The 7,979-nt window shown below is 37.0% G+C and overlaps 1 long non-coding RNA gene across 1 annotated transcript; it reads right to left on the reverse strand.

The window, feature by feature from the left end:
• Positions 1 to 272: 272 nt before the first annotated feature.
• On the reverse strand, positions 273 to 4,472 carry LOC149806973 (uncharacterized). The gene is made up of 3 exons (XR_016421492.1): positions 4,366 to 4,472; positions 1,054 to 1,138; positions 273 to 471 (listed from the first exon to the last, which is right to left on the reverse strand). It is a non-coding gene; the product is annotated as an uncharacterized LOC149806973 (long non-coding RNA).
• Positions 4,473 to 7,979: the final 3,507 nt, after the last annotated feature.

The following is a 7,979-nucleotide window of genomic DNA, read 5'->3' on the forward strand; positions in this document are numbered from 1 at the left end:
AATAGTTTACTGCGAATGTTAACTGTAGCTATGCGAAAAGGCATGCCTTTTAATTGCACATGCTTGGAGATTTCTAGATGAGTTATAAAGAATATTCAATATTTATGTCTTCTATCAGGATCCTGAATTCGGAATTTGTAATTTCTATTTCTTAATGTGTATCACAGTTCTTCAGACCAAACCAGAAGCCCGCTATTTTGCGCTCAAATGTAAACATTATTAAGCGCCTCGATTGACTTCATTACACAAAGCAGAATTCTATTCACCTTTAATCATAGACTTTTTCACAACCATTGTGCGAGCAGTGTCAAAATGTGAGCTGATACAGTTAATGCATTTACAACGTATTGATATGTGTACTAAAAGAAGAATTTGAAAAGATCAAACAAAAATATGATCACGCTGTGGCGTCACTAGGGCTGATGTCTCCCAGTACGGTAACTCATGGTGTCACACCCATAGACCTCCTTCCTGCAAAAAAAATTCAAAAATTGTGTAGTCATTTTGGTGTCACCCCCTCTGATAGTGTCACCCGGTGCGGTCCGCCCCCACCCCCCCCGCACCCAAATATTGACGCAACTGCATGACAGCACACTGCTTCACTTCGCTGGATAAAATCAAGATTGTCTGTGGGATTTTCTCAATTATTTTCTTGGCTTTCTGTGTTCGTCTTGCTAAATTATGCAAAGTGCCATCTCATAAGTTCGTTCTCCGGTACATACAGTCAAAGAAGCAGTGGACAGTTATGCCGTACAGCGCAAGCAGATATTTCTTAGTCATGGGGAGTACAACTAATGTGTAAAATGCAGTCCTGAACTTACGAGTTATGCAGAGGTAGAACGCTTTCATAATAGACATTTCAGAGAATTTCTACCATGCAATTATCTTCGGGAGAATGAAGTAAGATCTGCGAGGAAAAGGACGATTGCGATGATATGAATCTGAAAGGTGAAAATGTGAATTCCTAAACTGACCCAATGCTATTTTGTTTTACATTCTGGAAAATTAAACCAGCGATCAGTACCCCCTACTGATCACCCAAGCTTGACATACCTATACTGAGGATTGATTCACGTGTACATCCGTCCCTTGTATGCCAGCATAGTATCGTCTGCTTTCTTCTACCAGATGGACCATCCTTGGGACAAGACCAGCAAGTGTAAATCAAATCTTAGATTTGAAAATTTCAGATTACTACCTATAGTACTAAATATTATATATATATATTTTTAAATAACTATCCCAAGATTAATGCAAAACATCTAAAGACTACCCCTAAACAAAGTACAATGTTTAAATTTTATGGGATAAGAGATAAGCTGTATTACAAATAAATGGACAGAGAAACAGAAATTAGGAAGATATAATCCCCGCCTTTTTTAAAGGATGCGTGGGATAAAAATATTTGTTAATTTGTATACTTATTTAAAAAGTGTGACTGTCAGTAATAATTAAAAAAAAGATTTCAAATACTATAAATAGTTAGAGAAAATATTTGGTTCTAAAATAAAACTTTCTTTGAGAAAGCTTTGATATATGTTTGAACTTAATGATATAACTACAAACTCCCACACATTAACTATATTGAAAATACTTTAATTGTAATTTTAAATGCTAATTATATTCTTTGTACAACTATAGACTACAGAAACTGTAGCAAAACATTATTTTCATTTACCTATGAATATGCAGCTCCATTAGTCTTCAAATGTCTCATAAAATATAAATGTGTCATTCATGACTGTGGAAAGAAACGTTTTGAGGCGCATAGAAGTTTTATAATTAAACCAAATAAAGCTTTTCATGTTTGAGGTTTTTGTTTAAAGCTAAGCTGTCAGTAGGTCATTTTATAGTATCTGTGATGACTGATCTATTAGAACTACTAGGTGTCTAAAGTCTACTGAAGTTGGCAACACTACAGTTTGATGATTTTAATTCAGATAATAATTGCAAAAATTTAATGAAATTATTGTCTATATTGTGATAAAGGATAACATAGCAACACTGTTTTACACAGAAACATTCAAACAATATCATTTTCCTTTTTCCAAAAACACAAATTCAAATGTATTTTTTAAATAGAAACTAGATCGATTCATTTGATGTTCTCTAGTTAATGTACAGATCAGATAACGGTAAAAATGTACATAGAATCCTACAACATAACAGTTACACTTGTATCTCTGTAAGCAATGTTCACAGTGGTTTGAAACAGACAAAATAGTTTGGGATTCGAAAAGATGCGAGAGTCAGGGCAAGGTTTCTGCTATGCTGGAGTGAATAATTGTGTTCAACAGTGTTTTAAAAATCCTTTATATGTCACGTGATATGTATGTGTGTGTGTGTGTGTGTGTTTATATGTGTGTGTGACCAAAGTTTGCATCAAGCATCGACTTGATATAAAATTGGGGCAAGTAGAAAATCTCAAAAAACGGCATGGATGACAACTATTTTCAATTGCATCATCAAGCCGTTTAGTACACATTGTTTTGCAGAATTATCTTCTAGGAAAAGGTTTCGTGCTTGCACTGTGAGCATCACATGGTGGCAAAAATGACCTTCAGACCTGAAAATTGCAGGCAAAAATGTGGGGTTGTTGTGCATAAACTTCTGCTATGAACTTCCTTTGACTTCTGTGGTCAAGTGGATAATATTCTTGTGCTTAGTTTTAATATAGGTATACAAAATTATCAACCATTTTGACCTCAATTACGTATTTGATTTTTTTAATGATTTTTATACTAGGCCGCTGTTTGCGGCATTACATTTTTACATAAAAACTGGCCCTGCCCCCTTACTGCTATGGGAGGCTAGTCTTCTTCCTAGCCTACTATTGGTATTTCACTATCAACATACTGCAGAGTAACTATAGAAGGTGTACATGCCTGACATGAATTTCAAGAACAACACAAGCCCGAAACACCTAGTTAACAAATATATCCATATATTTAAAAAGTAAACAATAATGGCTGAAAAAGTCACGCCGTAGCATTAAGAAATTTGCCAGAGGCGAATTTACGAAACTGGACCCTGTCACCTAGGGTTTCAAAGGGAGCAAGTACAGACTGGCTTCTATGTTTTTCTGCCTAATGTTGTGATATAACAGTAGATAAATGTTCTGATTAGTTATTGCGCATGGGTATATTCTCCATTAATTTTCAAGTGGGCTGGTGAGTGTAGTATTACAGTGATAATTCCTATCTCATTAAATCTTTACATAATTGATATAAAATTTAACCTTGAACAGGCGAGTGAGTTTGTCTGTGGAAAAGCTTCGGCAATAATAATTATTCAAAAGGATATACAACTTAGAAGAGTACAAGTGGAGGAAATTCCTACTCGCAGTTTTGAGTTTATGTTTATGACTTCCATTTGAAAGGAATTATATACTTATATTTAAAGTGGACACTGAAGGTAACCACTAACACTACCACCCCTACTTTGGATGCCTTTTGGACAGATTTTTACAAATGCACATTCACTCACGCCCACAGTGACATAGGTCGAAACAAAGTTGTATGATAGGTATTGTATTTCGATTTATTTCAGTAGCAGCTTTTTTTTGGGGGGGTGGGGGGGGGCAGGTAGGTTGTAGGTTATTGTTCCCCAGGGAACTAATGCTAGATTTTCGGATATTTGGGACAGACTATGCAACCTTCGTTGGCATTAGCACAGCAAAACTTTCTGCACTCCCCACCACCGCACAAATTATTTCCAATCACCAATCCAAATAAATCTCCCCACTCCACCCTCGTTGCTTGGGCCGTTAGTAGAGCACCGTTCGTTGGGTAGAGGCTGAGTGTTTACCGCTGATTTTCTTTTGAACGAGAACATTTTGTTTTTAAAAATTATGACTTCACTGTTTTATAAATCTCAGCTCCCCCTCCTCCGTTTGTATTATACTTTAGACAGTCATTCTATTCAATATAACCCACGAATTTCGGTGTGTTTAATCAACAAATAATTTTTCCCATCGTGTGTTAGTCTGAGTTGTCTATGATCCTTTCCCACCCCATTTTAGATATCTTGATACACCCACACAATAATATATATATCAAAATATCTAAAATAAGGTGGGAAAGGGTCATAGGAAACTCGGACTCACCATGTGTGTATGGAATAGCCTCAAAGTTTTAGCCTAGTCAGCGGTGGCGTCAGTAAGGTTGATGTCACCCAATGCGGTAACTCATGGTGTCACCCCAATTAACCTCCTTCATTTTGGTGTCATCCCCTCTGATGGTGTCACCCGGTTCGGTCCAAACTCCTTAGTGACGCCACTGCGATCACGGTAGTATGGTATATGTACATTCTACTACAAAACAACTTATCTTTTTTGAAGCAAGTAGTAAGATTGCTTATATTTACCAATAGTCCGAGTTTCCTCTGACCATTGTCATCCAATTTTTGATATTTTGACATTAATGTTGTGGTGTAGGGTCAGAGTCCAGTCCATATCAAAAAGTTGGAATTAGGTTGCGAGAATTGTTTAGTCACGTGACTAGGAATGCAAATGGCCAGATCGAGGTCAAATTTCAGCAACCATGTACTTTCGTCTCATCTGTCAGCGGATTAAAGAAGTAACGAATGCTACGATCGCAATTTCTGAGAACATAAATCATATTCCTATCGATTTCATGTAGTTATAACTCGATGAAATGTCGTTCAAGTTTTCTGTGCTGGCTAGTAAGCGTAAATGTCCAAATATCAAAAATGGAGTGGCAAGGGTCAGAGGAAACTAGGACTAGTTTACCAATTGCTTCCTTTGGTCATTGCTAACACCTTTATAATGAGAGCGTTAAATTCATGTAACAATTAGGTCTGTCATCTTACTTCGACTATTGTAAATTGTACCAAGCAAATAAAATGGAAACTTTGAAAGGTAATAGATGCAAAATACATAAAAATGGAAGAGATAGAAAGCACATTAATATTTATTCATGGCAGATATAAAATTTGCGTACATAAACATAAAAGTGATCGAGATATTCGATCCGACATTGTAAGCAATTGATGATAAAGGTTTTAATGAAGTTGTAGTAGGTCCATAAAATATATCGTTTGATAAATGTTACGAATCTATGGTCATTAATTAAATAACAGTAAAAGCAAAACCAAAACGCTTTGTCACCAGGCTAAAATATATGATCACAGTCGTCGTCGGTTTGGAAGTGGCCTAAAATACCAGAATTTTCAAGGTTTCCGTTGCAAAATTTGACTGCAAGTAAAAGTCTCCTTAACAAGATTACATGTCCGTTGCAGGTTGGTAGCGGACCCATTCACATTGGTCGAATAGATTGTATTTTCCAGTAATACAACAGTACCCACGGTAAGTTCAATACACTTCAATTTTAACATTAGACTGTCACATATCAGCTAGTGTTCTCTCTCTCTCGTAAGTGGGAACTGCAATCGTTGAGTACTTATTGTGACGGCAACATTATCCCGTTAAAATATGGGGTGGAATGGGATTTTGTTGACAAATAAGTGTTAAGGGAGGAGAAGTGTTGAGATAAACTTACCAGTTTTTTTAATTTTTTTATATTTTTATAGTCCTTTTACAAAGCAGGGATCTAAAAAGCAATTACACTTCATATGTACAGCTCAAGGGATGTAACTGTGTCATGTTTGGTACGGGCTCTGTACACATAATTACAAATACTAATGTTGGTTCAAAGCATAATCCTGAATATCGCCACATTTATAGACTAAATAATATGGTACGACGCATGCACCTTTCTTCAATTAAATAATATATTCTTTGGGGATCATACCGAAGACTTATCAAAACGGTACTAGCAGAATCCTTGCCTGGCGCTCAGCATTAAGAGGTTAGTGTTAGGACTGGTCGGCCTGTTGTTAAGATAATGTGACTGGGTGGGACATCATGATACATGTCTGCGGCATGATGCCCCAGGGCTAGCCATCACTATAAACTGCCACACTGCAGACATGGTAGCGATATAACTGAAAAATTGTTAAAGCTAAGTTAAAAATCATAATAACACACTCTTTCTATGGGGAATATATGTCATTATTGAATAAAAAAGCACAACAACCAAAATCCCTTTCGATTTCTACTATTTGGTAGCTTACACAAATTAACACATATTACAATGTAAGTGAAGTCCTAGTTTTGACATACTAGAAAATCCAACGACAGTCAACATCAAGGATATATTAAAATTTACCGCAATCACCCAACAGTATTTGATCCTGAGCAACAGATGTATGTTGCATACATCATGGACCTTGGAAAACATAGAACAACACTTTAGTAAGAAATGTTAATGGCGCTAATAAAATAAGTTTATTTCGCTTGTTTCATGCAATCCACCACATCGTCATGGAATGGCAATACCCTACTGAACAAGCACCCACAGCCACAGTAGTGTGGTGAAGCGGTCCGGAATATACCATGCGGCCACCTACATTTGCATAATCAACATAATCTGTACACAGAATAATGAGATCTACTGTCATCCAACATCCATTCCAGACCCCATCGAGACATTACGAAGCACATTTTTACGAAATCCAGATAATGCACCCCGTCATCAAAAATAATTATAGAATAATCATTCCTTGTTATGCCATACTGTCCCAAATATGCACGCACAATTTTCAGCATTTCCGTTGTTGTTGGGTTTAACGCCATTCGTCAGCACCAAATTGGCTATACATGGCCGCCCCGAAAAGAACCACCGACCCACGAGAAGTTACTGCCAAGCTTTCTTATATAATACCCACAATGGCCGAATCCGAGACTCGAACCAACGCAAACAGAGGTGAGATGACAATGATCCGTAACGGTGAGCGCTTTAGACCACTCGGTTACTCGGGGCCCCTGCACTATTTCCGTAACTACGACACGATTTAGTAGGAGTTTATCTCTGTTCATAGCCATAACCTGATCCGAATGACGCCGATTGAGACATGAGATAAACTTGGACCAAACAACCAACAATTCACCATGAAACATTTTTTCAAACAAACAAACAATTTTTGACAAGGTTGACAAGCTAGACGTCCTCTGATGGAAGTCATTGGGACATTGATGTACGCTACGTTTCCTAGCTAAAGACAAAAGATAGACATAATGGTCACAAAATCATGGATCTACTTTGTCAGCGTTTCTAGAAGAGTGACGATTAAAATAAGTCACTAAGTGTTCTAAAGAATATCCAAGACTGCTTTGATTAAGAAATTACACACAATATTGTCCACACACCATGGAATCTGTGTCTTGTAATTTCACATTATTGAATCGTGTCTTCTGGGCATTTCTTCTCATAAACTCAATGATGTCGTCTTCCAAAGGTGGATACGAACCAAAATACTCCACACAACAAACACGGGAAAAGTAGACGGATACCTAGTGGGTTCCTGAGAGATGACTGTCGTACGTGTTGATGACATAAGCTTTGATGGTCTTGAGGTTCGCGATGAGACAGATCATCTTTAGCACATACCACTGAATTCCAAGAAGCAGTGTACGAATTGTTGTTCAAAAGATAATACAATTCCCAGGTATTCTTGTTTTGTTTTTATTTCTTGTTTTTCTTTTCTTCATAGGTACAATAAGTCATCAATTCAATCATGACTTTCTGGTTGAAAATGTCTGACAAGTAACCGTTTCTTCGCTTCGTCTCTGCACTCTAAGCTAAGAGAGCTTCGATGTCAGGGATCCCTAGAGCAATCAGTGGAGGAGAGTAATGATCACGCAAGTCCTTATACCACTGATGAAACACTGCTTCTTCCAGATGAGACCAAAAGCTTCGTCCAGATACTCGTACATTTTTTCTTCTTGACAAATCATCAGACATTCATCGTGTTGAATTTGACTGGGATGATCATTTTGACATCCATAGCAACCTTTCTTGATCATTTCCATAATTTGTTCTACAAGGTGTTTGGAAAAATAGGATACTAAAGGTTGTTCTTGTTCTGGCCAACTGTACTTTATCACTATGACATCTATC

Source organism: Sinohyriopsis cumingii, chromosome 1 (genome assembly GCF_028554795.1).
Source record: "Sinohyriopsis cumingii isolate HCF-2022 chromosome 1, ASM2855479v2, whole genome shotgun sequence".
NCBI classification, from domain to species: domain Eukaryota; kingdom Metazoa; phylum Mollusca; class Bivalvia; order Unionida; family Unionidae; genus Sinohyriopsis; species Sinohyriopsis cumingii.